General features: G+C 45.7%; 1 long non-coding RNA gene across 3 annotated transcripts; it reads right to left on the bottom strand.

Moving 5' to 3' along the window:
- Nucleotides 1–1,776: 1,776 nt before the first annotated feature.
- Nucleotides 1,777–4,504, bottom strand: LOC125511105. Of its 3 annotated transcripts, XR_007284899.1 has the most exons (4): nucleotides 4,115–4,504; nucleotides 3,362–3,987; nucleotides 2,782–2,929; nucleotides 1,777–2,234 (listed from the first exon to the last, which is right to left on the bottom strand). It is a non-coding gene; the product is annotated as an uncharacterized LOC125511105 (long non-coding RNA). The 3 variants fall into 3 exon arrangements; XR_007284900.1 differs by having other exon boundaries at nucleotides 1,777–2,929; nucleotides 3,362–4,043; XR_007284898.1 differs by having other exon boundaries at nucleotides 1,777–2,929.
- Between the last annotated feature and the right edge of the window lie 9,440 nt (nucleotides 4,505–13,944).

The raw sequence follows: 13,944 nt of genomic DNA, 5'->3' as shown, positions 1-13,944 counted from the left end.
TACATAGTTCTCGAACCCATAGGGTCCGCACGCTTAAAGTTCGATGACGGTTATATTATGAGTTTATGTGTTTTGATGTACCGAAGGTAGTTCGGAGTCCTGGATGAGATCGGGGACATGACGAGGAGTCTCGAAATGGTCGAGACATAAAGATCGATATATTGGACGACTATATTCGGATATCGGAAAGGTTCCGAATGGTTCGGGTATTTTTCGGAGTACCGGGGAGTTACGGGAATACGGGGAAAAAAGTATATGGACCTTATCGGGCTTTAGGGGAGAGAGAGAGGGGCAGGTCGCGCGTCCCCCAATGACTAGTCCGAATTGGACTAAGGGGAGGGGCGGTGCCCCCTCCTTCCTTCTCTTCCCTCTTCCCCTTCCTTGTCTCATACTCCTACTACTTGGAAGGGGAGGAATCCTACTCCCGGTGGGAGTAGGACTCCTCCAGGGCGTGCCATAGGGGCCGGTCCTCTCCCCCTCCTGCACTCCTTTATATACGTGGCCAGGGGGCACCCCATAGACACAAAAATTGATCTCTTGGATCTTTTAGCCGTGTGCGGTGCCCCTCTCCACCATAGTCCACCTCGATAATATTGTAACAGTGCTTAGGCAAAGCCCTGCGACGGTAGAACATCAACATCGTCACCACGCCGTCATGCTGGCGTAACTCTCCCTCAAAGCTCGGCTGGATAGGAGTTCAAGGGACGTCATCGAGTTGAACGTGTGGAGAACTCGGAGGTGCCGTCCGTTCGGTACTTGATCGGTCGGACCGTGAAGACGTACGACTACATCAACCGCGTTGTGCTAACACTTCCGCTTTCAGTCTACAAGGGTACGTGAACACACTCTTCCCTCTCGTTGCTATGCATCACCATGATCCTGTGTGTGCGTAGAATTTTTTTTTTAAATTACTACGTTCCTCAACAGATGGCGGGCGCGCTAGTCGCCCTGCTGGGGAACGACGCAGGGGCAGATCCCTTTTTTGGGATCAAGGCGTTTGTAGCAGACAACCTTGGATGCTCGCCGACTACATCAGTACACGCTTTATCATAAATAGGATGAACGCTGAAAGTCCTAGAGTCTCACTCATGGCATGTGCTCGAGTTATAGAGGCTCTATCTATATTCTTATTATCGTGCTTGGATAGCAATCCTTTCTTTCAATCGACTAAGACTGTTAGAAAGCACATTCATATAAGCCTTGCCTTTCAGTAACTATCCTTAGCGCTGTTCTTCTGCCTATCTCCTATTGGTCAGACAGATCCGGGCTCTACATGAAGTCTACTGGTAATTCTCGGAGATATTAAAGGTAACTGTAAAAACAGGGCTATTGAAAGGGGAAAATGCCGGAGATACTAAAGGTAACTACAAAAACAAAGCTATTGAAAGGGGAAAATGCCAGCCAATGAAGAATGGAATGTTTCAGAGGAAAAACTCTATGTACTGGTTGCACCTTGGCCCCCATCTCCTGTGGACCATGCCGTTTATCCCATTTATGGCTCACTAGATCATTGATAGCGCGCGTTGCTACGCCCGTCTATTTGAGCGCTCCAATGTTAGGGATTGATACTAATATATGTTGAGATTTAGTTTGTTTTAAAATTGACATCAACTAATATGTATATACTGTATTAGTAAAAAAAATTAGCTGATTTAGTCCATTGTACATGTTGTGGGCATTCTCTTTAGTTCTTGGTGGATTAGCTGAGTTACATAGTCCAGGATTTCTCATAACCCAAGCCCATGATTTACCACCAATAATTGCATAAGATACACATTACTGAGATATAACATTTTTCATCAAGGGACAAGCTAGACAAATTGACAGCTACATAGGCTTACATGTTCCTGGGCAGCACCAATCTGAGGTAGCTAGTGCGCGAGCCACACCATTACAAGCTTTAGGACAATAAACATCGAATATTTATCAAAGTAAAAAAGACAAGAGGAAGGAGAGATTTCTGAACATGATAGCATTAACACAAATATTTCATCTCTTTCTCCTACCACCAAAGCAAGCATGACAGACTGTTTATATGCAGAGATTCAGTTCGCCAAGCATCTCAGGCATGTGGAAATTTCGCAGAAGTTGCTGCAACAATGACACAACTGTTCCTTTAATGGCCAAGATAGGTCTTGGGTCAGCTGATCACACACCCGCTTTGAGTAGCCAAATATTATGATTTTGGATCAATGCTTTTGTGACCACATGATCTGAAAATTAGCATGAATCTCCTAAAAGAATGCGTATATGTTAAGAGAATCGACATTAATGTTGATATTTTAACTTGTTAGATGCAACACACGAACCCTGTGAAATACTCGTACTACTATCTTCAAGTTCTATTTATGTGGTGCTTCCTCAAAACAGGGAAAGTGTACTAAGAAAAACTGAAACGCTCCACGCCATACATAGGAGCATGTAAAATTTGTCAATCTTGCAACATCATATGGTATGATCGAGTGAAACTAATTGTCGTATATTGAAAATAATCAAATATATACAGTGGCAGAGGACGGAGAATAATTGAGGTGGGGCAGACACGAAAGCATAATTTGTTTTTGATGAAAAGCTAAAGTAGCCAATACAAACTAAAATGCACACAAATAGTTTTCCATGTAAAAGAGTTACATATGCACAGTGAAATGTGACAAATGAATAAAGTCGGGAAGTTGCATGGCATAATAGAAAAGAATCGCCGCTAATTTTACAATATTAAGTCGTAAAACATTTCGGGCGGATCAATTCTATGCACAAACAAAAAAGGGACACTTTACAAACCTGTGGGCATAAGAAATCGTTCGAGCCACTGATCGCTTGCTGATCTATACCATATGGTATATGAACGGGAAGGGCCACCCCAGCGTACCGCACTCCTGCTGGCCGACGACCTCCCATGCCGCTGCTGACCGCCATACCCGCGACATCCCTGCTAGGGGTTCATCGTCGTCAGTTCGTGTCGACCCGTGTGAACTGGAACGCGGATGAACGAACAAAGGAAATCAAACGTCCGTGGACTGTGGTCATGATCGGTGGCTACTTAGATACATCCCAATAAAATGGCAGTGCTTGCGGCCCAATAAAACAGGGTTTTGTTTCGCAGGATTTGTTTAGCGATCAATCTAACTTGCATAGGTAAAACAGAGTAGCTGGAAATCAAGGTAGGGCGAGCGCCCAACCTTGCCCTACCGAGAGCTGCGCCTATACATATAGACTTACATAAAGTATCAAGTTCTTCAGATTCCTCTAAACATATTTAACGCCAAAGCAGAAGCAAGAAATTCAGTACAAGACTATCAATGTGTTCACACAGCTTAACAGGTATCTCATACATGACATAGGTCATGGTGATGAATAATACCTGAATGGAGGTCGATGGAGCCCTTGAAGGCCTTGAGGCGGTCTACCATGCCCAGATAACCCCGAGCCTACCAACAATGCGCTGGACCAGGTTGACTGGCTCCCCAAGGATGGCTCCATGCCCATATCAAGTTAGACAAACTTGCCCTCCGAAAATGACAACCATGGCACAACTCTCAGATCTATATGCGAATTCGAATACCAATAGCAACTATTGCACACAAATGGCTCCTCTCAAACCTGAAAAAAAAATATGGAAACAAGGAAGCGTGAAGATATCGGAAATTGAATAATTCAAAGATATGGATGACTTGCCTTTATTTTGCCAATATAACAACACTTAAATATTTAGATTGGTTACACAGAAAAATCATCAAGGTGGGAACCCTCTGCTGCCATTTGTTATTGTGCCACGGCTGATGTGCTGTCTCAATGTAGTTGAATTCAATCTACAAAAGACGAATAATAAAACAAGGATCTGACTGGAACTCTGCAATACTATGGCCTTCATCCAGATTTTCCATCCTTCCATGCTTAATTCATCAAGAATGCGGGAGCTATCATGAGGGGGAACACCGACAACAATTAGACCAATTGGAATCAAATATCTCCTCGGTATCCTTCTCTCTGAAGAAAAAAAAATTCTTCTCAGTATCCTTCAATAGCACAAGGTGACGTCCCTACTACAAAGGACACAAAGAAGATTGGATTAGGAAAAGAAAAGAAAATTAAACAAACCGGCTCAAACACTAACCAGATAGAAGTTCCTCCAGGAAGATGAACAATCCCTCTGTAGCGCAAGTGCGCACCACGATCCATTCCCTGAACAATCCCTTCATCCTACGACTGGTGTTCGGGATGGGCTTCGTTCTACAGATCGCGATGGCGGAGAGGCCTCAACGTTGCAGGAACTGGAGGCGTCGCCTCATGCCCACCATCGCCATGCGGGGAGGGGATCTCTCCGTCCTCACCAACCTCTTTGCCGTCTCCCTGGCTGCCTCGCCGGGGTAAAGGGAAGGGGAGGATCCTGCGCGCTTTGGCTGGATCCATTCAGAAGAAGACGCGAAGACGGCGCGGCAGCGGCGTCGCCCGCAACCCCGATCCGTTCTCTCTGGATCGAAGAGGTTTCCTTTCCTTTCCGGAGACGGACCGCAACGAGTACCCTATTGGGCTGTTTGTGCTAGGTTAGATAAATGGGCTGTCCAGCCCAGTTCACCAGAGGGCTCGGTTTTTTCCTCCGGAGCAGCAGCCCCTTAGGACAGCATATCTAACGGCCAGAAATAACCAAATCAGCAAAATGGACGGCCGAAAATCCAAATCGCTGTGAGGACAGGGATTAGGTGCAGTTATACTGTCCTTAATTCTTAGAATTTGATGGTTCGGCGGCTCCACGCATGATACTCACGAGATAATGATGGGAGTGTTAATCTTTGCTGCACATCAGTTTGTATTCAACTGTAAAGATGCTTTGGAAGTCGAGACACATGCTCTTATGCAAGGGATGTCATTGGCTATTCAACATACGAACCTCCCGATTCTTATCCAACCGGAGTCTTCGGAGGCATCATCTATATTATCACGTAATCGACTGGCTCGCTTAGCTTATGGACATCTTGCCGCGGAGATTAGATCTTTGATGCTGATGAGTTTATTCCACGGTTCAAAGGGAACAAAATATAGTTGCAAATCAATTGGTAAACTATAGCCTCACTGAGTGTACCACCACTATTTGACCACACATGAGGGGCCCATGTATCGGGAAACTTTTGCCTCTTGATTGTAACACCATAATTATAAAATAAAACTTCTTTTTACCGAAAAAATGGGATTGAGAGAATATATAATGATAAACTCGTTAGAAGGTAGACCTGCATCTTCTGTGCATGTTAGTTTATTTTTAAACATAATTCGCTAGATGAGATGAGAGGTGCAACTCTCTCTCTCTCTCTCTCTCTTCCCCTCTCTCTCTGGTCCGAAAGAGGGGGGGTCGTTCCATTTTTGCATTTTGCATTTTGTTTCTTTTTTCTTTTCTTTGTTTTATTCTTTCCCATGTTTCTTCTTCATTTTTCCCTTTTAATGAAATTCAAAAAATGCTCAAGAATTTGGAAAAATGTTTGCAAATACAAAAACTCATGTGATGGTGAATTTCAAAATAGTCTTGGTTTAAAAAAATTTCCCAATTTCAAAAAATGTTCTGAATTTCAAAAATTGTTTCCAGATTTGAAAAGATGATCGTCAATTCAAAGTTTGTTACCATATTTTTAAACATTATTCCAAATTGTAAAAAAAATCTTTATGAATTTAAAAATTGTTCATGTATTAAAAACTATTCATGAATTTCAAAAAATGTACATGACTTCAAAAATTTTCCCTAATTTAGAAAAAAATCATGATGCAAAAAATGATTTTGAATTTCAAATTTTTTCATCAATTATAAAAAATCATGAAATTACAAAATATTGGAAAGTTAAGAATTGATTTTTTCTATATTTGAGAAATAATAATAATAATAATAATAATAATAATAATAATAATAATAATAATAATAATAATAATAATAATAATAAGTGGAAAACAGAAGAAAACTAACAGAAAAAGACGATGAAAGAACGACACAGCCGATCACGTTAAACATGCCTGCTCCATACAGCATCGCTGCGGCCATCGGTGGAATTGGCGCTTCAGGCGCCTGTTATCATTTTTCAAACGGGCGCTGAAGCGCACCCCCTCCGCTGCCAGGCTGGGCCGGCCCATGTATCCTATGTTTTTCATGTCAAGACGTTCAAAAACCGAAATCACTAATTAAGTACTCGTTGTAAAGAATACTCCATTTTTGCAGGTCGTGACAAGTGGCGTCCATGTAGCGCGCCACTTGTCGCAACCTGGGAGTTTTCCCTTTTTTCGTAAATCCGTTTATTCAAAAAGTTTTATCTTTTAAACCGTGCGTCCAAATCTCGAACCGTTTTCATCATTGGATTCCTCGCATCGAGATCTTCAAAACCAGATCCCATGTTGATAGGTTTTAACAAACTTTTTTTTAAAAAAAGATAAAAATACCGAGCGAAAAAACCGAACCGGGAGCATGGTTTTTTCCCTTTTCGAAAGAGGCATGTCCGTGCCTCTCGTGAAATCACACCGTAACTCTCGTGGAAGAAAAAAAAAACAGAAAATATGTTTTTTTCGTTTCTGAGAGGCATGGCCGTGACTCTCGTGAAAGCACAACCGTACCTCTAGCAGAAGTAAAACCGTGACTCTCGCGAAAGAAAAAAATAGAGAACGCGTATTTTTTTTCCTTTTCGAGAGGCACGGCCGTGACTCTCGCGAAAGCACAACCGTGCCTTTCGCGGAAACAAAATCGTGACTCTCGCGAAAGAAAAAAAAAACAGAAAACGCGTTTTGTTTTTCCCTTTCCGAGAGGCACGGCCGTGACTCTCGCGAAAGCGCAATCGTGCCTCTCGCCAAAGCAAAACCGTGACTCTCGCGAAAGAAAAAAAAAAGAAAACGTGTTTTTTTCCGTTTTCGAAAGGCATGGCCGTGACTCTCGCTAAAGCACAACCGTGCTTCTCACGAAAAAAACGTGACTTTCGCAAAAGGAAAAAAAGAAAAACACAGTTTTTTCGCGCAAAAGAATTTTTTCTGATTTTTTTTATCGAAAAGCTAAGGAAGACCGGTAGAAAACCGTTTAAAAATCGAAAACGCATGCGGAAAAATAAAAAATTCCGGATTAAGCGTCCAGAGCGCGACACGTGACGAATGACTGAGAGCGCGCCAAGTGGCGCTAATCGTTACGAGGCTCTCGAAAGAGCGCTCGTTAACTAGTTGCTCCCTTCAAAAACGGTGCACCTCCGGAATTCAAACTCCTGATCTTTTCCTTCAGCCCAAGCGACACTAACCACTACGCCATCAAACAACTAGTGATTTATAACTATTCTAAGAAAAACTAGTGATTTATAATTTGTTATTTTTTTCATTGTTCTATTCTGTCGCGCGAATCCACCGTTTTTGGGATGCTTCCCAACCTAGTTCGTTCCTGGTTTGCTGGTTATTTCCGGAGCGGTTTTCTTTCAGTTTTCTTTTTTCTTTTTTAATGCATGTTTTTTAATTCGTGTTTTTTCAGAATCGGTGATTTTTTCCAGTTTTCCTTTTAAAAAACAATGAAGTTAGCATAGTATGTACAAGATGATTTTTAGCATTTGAAGTCCTTGGCGACACGGCCTTGACAGACAAAGCAAGGCCAAGAGAGATCCTAGCTCTGAAACTCGGCCGATGATGTTTCTTTCTTGAAAGAAATTTCGATAGATAATTTACCTAGCATGGCATACAGTCTCTGAATAAAATGAATAAAGACCCATGTGGACACATATCAACCAGAAGAAGTAGAAGAAGAAGATGATGATGATGATGATGATGATTCGTCACAACTTACTTACGTACGACGACGACCGATCGATCACACATCCACAGAGGGAGCCGGAGGCGCTACCACGACGACACATTCGCCATAGGCAGAGCTGTCGATAGAAAGGGGGTGAAGCCTATTTGGAATCGAAAAGGAAAAAGGAAAAAGTAATAAAGATAGACTGCCGATGAGCCGATAGCTGCCTGATAACTAGTGTTGTTGACCAGAAGTAGCGTGCGAGTGCTGCGTACAGTCCACACGAAAGAGAGACTTTCGAAAAGCCGTTCCCCGTGTTGGATCGGATATGATGTGTGTGGGTGGCGTGCATGCATGCATGTTGACTTCTTCTTCCTCTTCGCTTGATCGTCGTCCGCCTCTGGTGTGTCGTCCGGCCGGCCGGCCGGCTAGCTTTTCCACCAAAAGCGACGCAGGATTTCTCCAGTGCGAGCTGCCCAAAACTCCCAATGGGCCGGTTGACCTCTAATCATCTTATAACATCTCTCTCTCTCTCTCTCTCTCTCTCTCTCTCTCTCTCTCTCTCTCTCTCTCTCTCTCTCTCTCTCTCTCTCTCTCCATGGCCGGGCTAGCTTTCGGTGCGCATGAACTGTACTTGGAAACTGTGTATGGGTAACACACACACACACACACACACGCACGCACGCACGCACACACACGCACACAGGAGACTGTCCTAAAACAGCAGGGGGCTGTCGTGCAAAAGCCATGACAACTCCAATCTGAAAAGAATGGCATCTTTCAATTCAACTCATCTCATCTGCTTTAGCACGGACACGGTGCACTGCTCCGGTTGGATCTGAATCTCATCATACAAATTGTTTCTCTCTCTTTCTTCCTTCTCTTTTGGCGCAAACCAGGAACGGTCGCTGTCACACACACAGGGGCGCCCGATGCCTAATCGCTTACTACAGCATGATCGACAATTTTTATTCCGAATCCCCCGCGCCCGCGGGACAAGTGCCCGTAACTGTGGCGTGCCTGCCTCTACAGTCTCAGCTCAGGCTTTCCTTTCAGCGGAAGCATGTAGCATTTCGCTCTGTCGCGTGCAGTGGGCATCAATCACCATACTGTTCGTCACACGACGGTGCTAGTAGGATGCATGCACATGGTCCAGGGGCACTAAAAGAATTTTGGACGACGGTGCCCCTGATTATTTTCTGTGGACTAATTTAGCTCATCAACATTAATAATTGTTAATCCCTTCATCTAGGTGTATAAATCATTTTAGGTTGCAGGTTGTGCACCGTGACCAAGGTGAAAGAAAAAACGAGAGATTTTAATACTTATTTGCTACTCCCTTTGTAAAATAATATAAGAGCGTCTAGAATACTAAAGTAGTGATCTAAATGCTCTTATATTAGTTTACAGATGGAGTAATTAATAGCATTGCATGCAATGGACAGACCACTGTATGTCGTGTTTGAAAGTCTCAAGTCACTGAAGTCATACACGCCCCACCTCTTTTACTGGTTGATTCCTTTATTTATGTCAAGCAACAAGAAATGGGGTGAAAGTTAGTGCATGCACCGCGTCAGTGTTTTAGGATTATCTGGTTTTCGTAAGATGACTTATACACATAAACGAAGGGAGAGGGAGTACGTAGAATGACCTATTAGTACTATACGTAGTTGATGTACGCATGCACCACGGTTAGCTTTCTCTAATCTTGCCAAAAAGCATCAGATTAACTAGTTCTTGCTCCACCCCATCGCCTCTCCCGTCGACCTATAGAGTATTAAGAAAAGGTGGTGCTCGATGGTGGCGCTGATCATCTGGCCGGGAAAGTAACTTTCGGGTGGATCGAACATGGTTTCACTCCTGACACTCACCCGCACGCAGACGCAGCGCTCCGTGCGAGTGCGCGCGTGTCCGTCCGCTCCGCCCGAGTCTCTTCTTTTGAGCGCATGCACGGCGACTACCCCGGCCGTTGGTGAGAACGAGCGAGAGTGACCGAGTGACTTCTCACGATCCGAGGAACAACAGCTCAACTGCCTTTACCCTTTTACCCTCTTTTTACCATCGCACGCAGCGGCCAGGACAGGAGACACCCAAACATGTCACGCCAGTAGAGTAGGGCACGAAGGCTGTCGACGATCATCCATCTCTCCATTCATTTCGTCGATCGACCATGGCTCCAAAGGTCTTTTTGGCCGCCTCCTCGTCTTTTAGCGCCTCGCCTCGCGGTTAATCATGGACTCTCGAGCGCGCATGTCAAAAGCTACCGAGCATGCCCCTTTCCATCTCGAGCGTGGTACATTACCGTGCCGGCTATGGCGAGCTAGGCGCCGTGGTTTGACCTGCGCATTAGTGAGTACACGATCGACTTGGAGATCGAAAAGGCGGTAATAACTTTCCCAAGGAGTGCAAAGTGGAGAGAGCTAGCTAGATAGCCGTAGCTAGCCAGGAGATGATGTATATATGGACGAGACTCTCCGGGCCAGCTTGGTTCCTGGCTGATGCTTGCCACATTTTACCATTGGTTCTCTTCGGTAGATTGGGTAATTAAGTTATTCATCTGTGTCTGTTCGTATAATTACTTTGATGGAACTAGCTTAGGTTCTTCCACCTTCTTGTCAATTCGTGGTCCACACAAGTGTCGGAACTCTTTTTGTTGGGTTAGCGGGAGAGTGTGACCTCTGCCTACCCTTTGCGTGTTTTACAAGTGTAGCAATTATGAATTCAACCTTGGTAAAAAAGAAACATACCAATTGCCACTAACTAATTGGTCATTCCTTTTTCAAAAGAAAAACTTTCGTTCTATTCTCTTCAACCATAGCAGTACAACAAATACCAGAAATAATTAAACCAGATCCATAGAACACCTAGCGATGACTATAAGCACTGAAGCGAGCCAAAGGCGCGCCGTCGTCATCGCCTCACCCTCGCTGGAGCTAGACAAAACTTGTTGTAGTAGACAGTCGAAAAGTTGTTGTGCTAAGGCCCCATAGGACCAACGCACCAGAATAGAAACCGCCGCCGATGAAGAGATGTGTAGATCGATATGACCCAACTCGAAGACGCACGAATGTAGACGAATAAAGACATGATCTGAGTAGATCCACCAAAGACAACCAACGGCCGAATCATGCGAGATCCGTCGAAGGCACACCTTCACGCGCCCTCCGACGATGCTAGATGCACCACCGGGGACAGGGGCTAGGTGGAGAGAACCTATTTCATTTTCAAGGAGCTGCCACCGTCTCGTCTTTCTGAGTAGGACACAAATCCTAACAAAACTTAAAAAAACATTTTAAAAAGGAGCCCTCCCGCCAGCAAGGGCCGAGATCCGCCACGCCCCCATGGCCCTAAGCCACCGGAGACGTGGCGGACTGGCGGCGGTGCCGGCAGAAGGCAGAGGAACCCTAGCTAGACTTTTTACTAGAGAAGAGGCGGCGGCTGCATGAGGCCAACCCTGGAGGCGGTTAACTAATTGGTCGTTGGTTGTATGTTGTTTCTCTTTTCGCCAAAAATCGCGCCAAGTTTTGGTACGTAGAATATGCCAATATGGTTTCATCCTACAAGTCCAGAATGCTAGTTTTGCTAATCATAAGTTGCAAAAAAAAAGGGTCTTGGGCCTTTCCGCCAAAAAAACATGATGTTTTAGGTTATATTTAGACATAAAGGAAAAATCTCAGTCGAGCTGTCGATGGACCCTACTGAAGCAATTATAGTATTATGCTAATGACGGGGTTGTAAGCACATGTCTAACGTGTGCGCAACAGCTGTCAAGCCAACTTGGGAATTGGATTACCGAAAGGCAGAGCCCTTTGCCTAGCTACACGGGCAATGCAAGAAAGCTTGGCTTGTGATAGGTAGGTGTGGAATGAAAGGGGAAACATCAAACATGCATAGCAAAAAGGAATGGAAGGAGCCGACTAGCCGAGATGCATGGAAAGAAAGGCGATGCTTGTGTAAAGCGGTTAAGGCCGGGCACGCAGACGCGGTGATGATTAGCAGTGATTAGTTAGGGGAATGAAAAGGTGGCAGCCATGATTAGCAATTGATAGAGAGAGTGGCGAGGTGGAGACGGGGTTCGAGCATGACGGCATGATCGTCACGTGCGGAGAGAGAGAGAGGGAGAGAAGAGATAGAGGGATGGATTGAAGAAGGAAAGGGACAGAGCGTTTGGTTGGTTGCGTTGCATGCATGGGCCGGCAAAGGGAATGATGATTGCCGCTGACACAACTCGCAGCACGCGCGCCCCGGATCCTCTACGCCCTCCTCTCCACGCCACACACCACACCCTCTCTTTGTGTCTCTGCTTCTCCTCCTTCTTATGCTATGTGGTTAATTATTACTAAAACGTAGTAGTACTCGTGGCCAGTACTGCAAGCCTGCTCGTTCATTCATGGCCAGTACTTTAGTCCCACATAAGGAAGGGATTAAGGATACACACATGCATGTATATATAGAGTACTTGTACGTACGTGGCATGCATTATAGTATACGTGAGGACCGGTGCAGTGCGGCTCTAGCTTGTGGTGCTGGCACACATTCCGTGCGACAAGGGGCACATGAAATGAAGGCCGCGTGCGCGTGTAGCTAGTACCGTAGGTATCACGTACCGAACTGCACATGAGAGCAGCGGCTCTGCTTACTTAATTATAGAAGGAGAATGGACGAGAGAGACGTGCCTGTCTGTGTACTGTGTCTGTGTGTGCAAATTATATGAAGGATGGTCCCGGGGCTAGCGACTCGTACTGTCGTACACGAGGGTGAGGCCGGCGGACCCAACCCCGTAGGAGTACTTCACTCGATCTCCTTGCGGGCACGCTTCCTTCCTTTGTACCCACGCGACGGACAAGCACCCGCCGTCGCCACGCCGATCGAGCTACTTGCGCCGGTGCCCGTCCATCTCTCTCCGCGGCTTCCACGTACAGTACGTGCCTACGTGCTCTGGGTCCATCCATCCACAGCGCCGCAACCACCGCCGTACGTACGCATTCGATGGAGCTGTATCTTTTTTGATGGGGCTGGATCTTGGATGGGCCTGGGGCGGTAGAGTCAGAGTCAGACCGCCCCGTCTACGTATACAGCGGAGGTGACATGCTTGATAGTAGCACCGTCCATCGGCCTTGGTAAAGGTGGATGCATGGTAGCTTCCGGGCTCCGGACGGTGCCGGAGACGATGACAGCAACTGTGGGTGTCGCTTCCCTCTCGAGGGCGTCGCAGTAGGTCCTCTTACGGTACCAGGGCTCTGGGGTGAAAACTCTCGCAAGTCCTTTCGGGCTCGACGACGGTGGCCTTGTGCCTCGTCATCCTCTTGAGGGCACCGCCACGGAGCCCCGGCGCCCCTCGGTTGTAGCTGGCCAGCCGGTTCGGGTTTGCCTTGTCACCGACATCCTGGACTTTGGCTTAGGGTGGTCTCGGTCTTCTGCTATCTTATAAACGTGTTCTTGTAGTCTCTGTTCTTCCTTACCATCTCTTGACAGGAGCGGCGCTTCACGACCCGAAGTGAGGGCGTCGCAGTAGGTCCTCTTACGGTACGAGGGCTCCAGGGTGAAAACTCTAGTACATCCTTCTGGCTCGCCTACACCGTCATCATCTTGAGGGTGTCGCCACGGATCCCCGACGCCCCTTGGTTGTAGCTTCCCAAACGCTTTCGGTTTGCCTTGCCACTGACATGTAGCGTCCTCGACTTTGGCATAGGGTGGTTTCGATCTTCTGCTATCTTATAAACGTGTCCTTGTAGTCTCTGTTCTTAGTTCTTACCATCTCCTAATAGGAGCGGTGCTTCATAACCCGAAAGGAGGGGGCTGTCTAAGCGGCGAGCCACCCCTTTTCGGAGATGGTTCGGTGTGTTTGGTACCACGATGTCCGATGATTTCTCTGGTCGGCACGGCTTTGGTCTTGTTGAGTAGTCTTGGATGTCTCTTTTTAGGTGTGCAGCTTTCTATTTTTTAAGTTCAGCACATATGCCCTGTCTTGGATGCCATTTTATTTTTCTTTTGATCCGCTTGTTTGAGGGTTATTCCTCGCTACTTTGTACCAGTTCGACGGTATATCCCTTTATTTTTAAAGGGGGCAGAAACCTATTTTGAGCTTAAAGATGGATGTCGAGAAGCATGGTTTAACATTTTGGAAGCAAATATATTTTCACCCCTCACTGAAATGAATGAAAATTTTGATCATTTCGACATAGTTCTAGAATATTTTGAACGAATGT

Source organism: Triticum urartu, chromosome 5 (genome assembly GCF_003073215.2).
Source record: "Triticum urartu cultivar G1812 chromosome 5, Tu2.1, whole genome shotgun sequence".
Classification (NCBI taxonomy): domain Eukaryota; kingdom Viridiplantae; phylum Streptophyta; class Magnoliopsida; order Poales; family Poaceae; genus Triticum; species Triticum urartu.
Note: the sequence above shows the minus strand (reverse complement) of the source record. Positions and strands in the feature narration are given on the sequence as shown.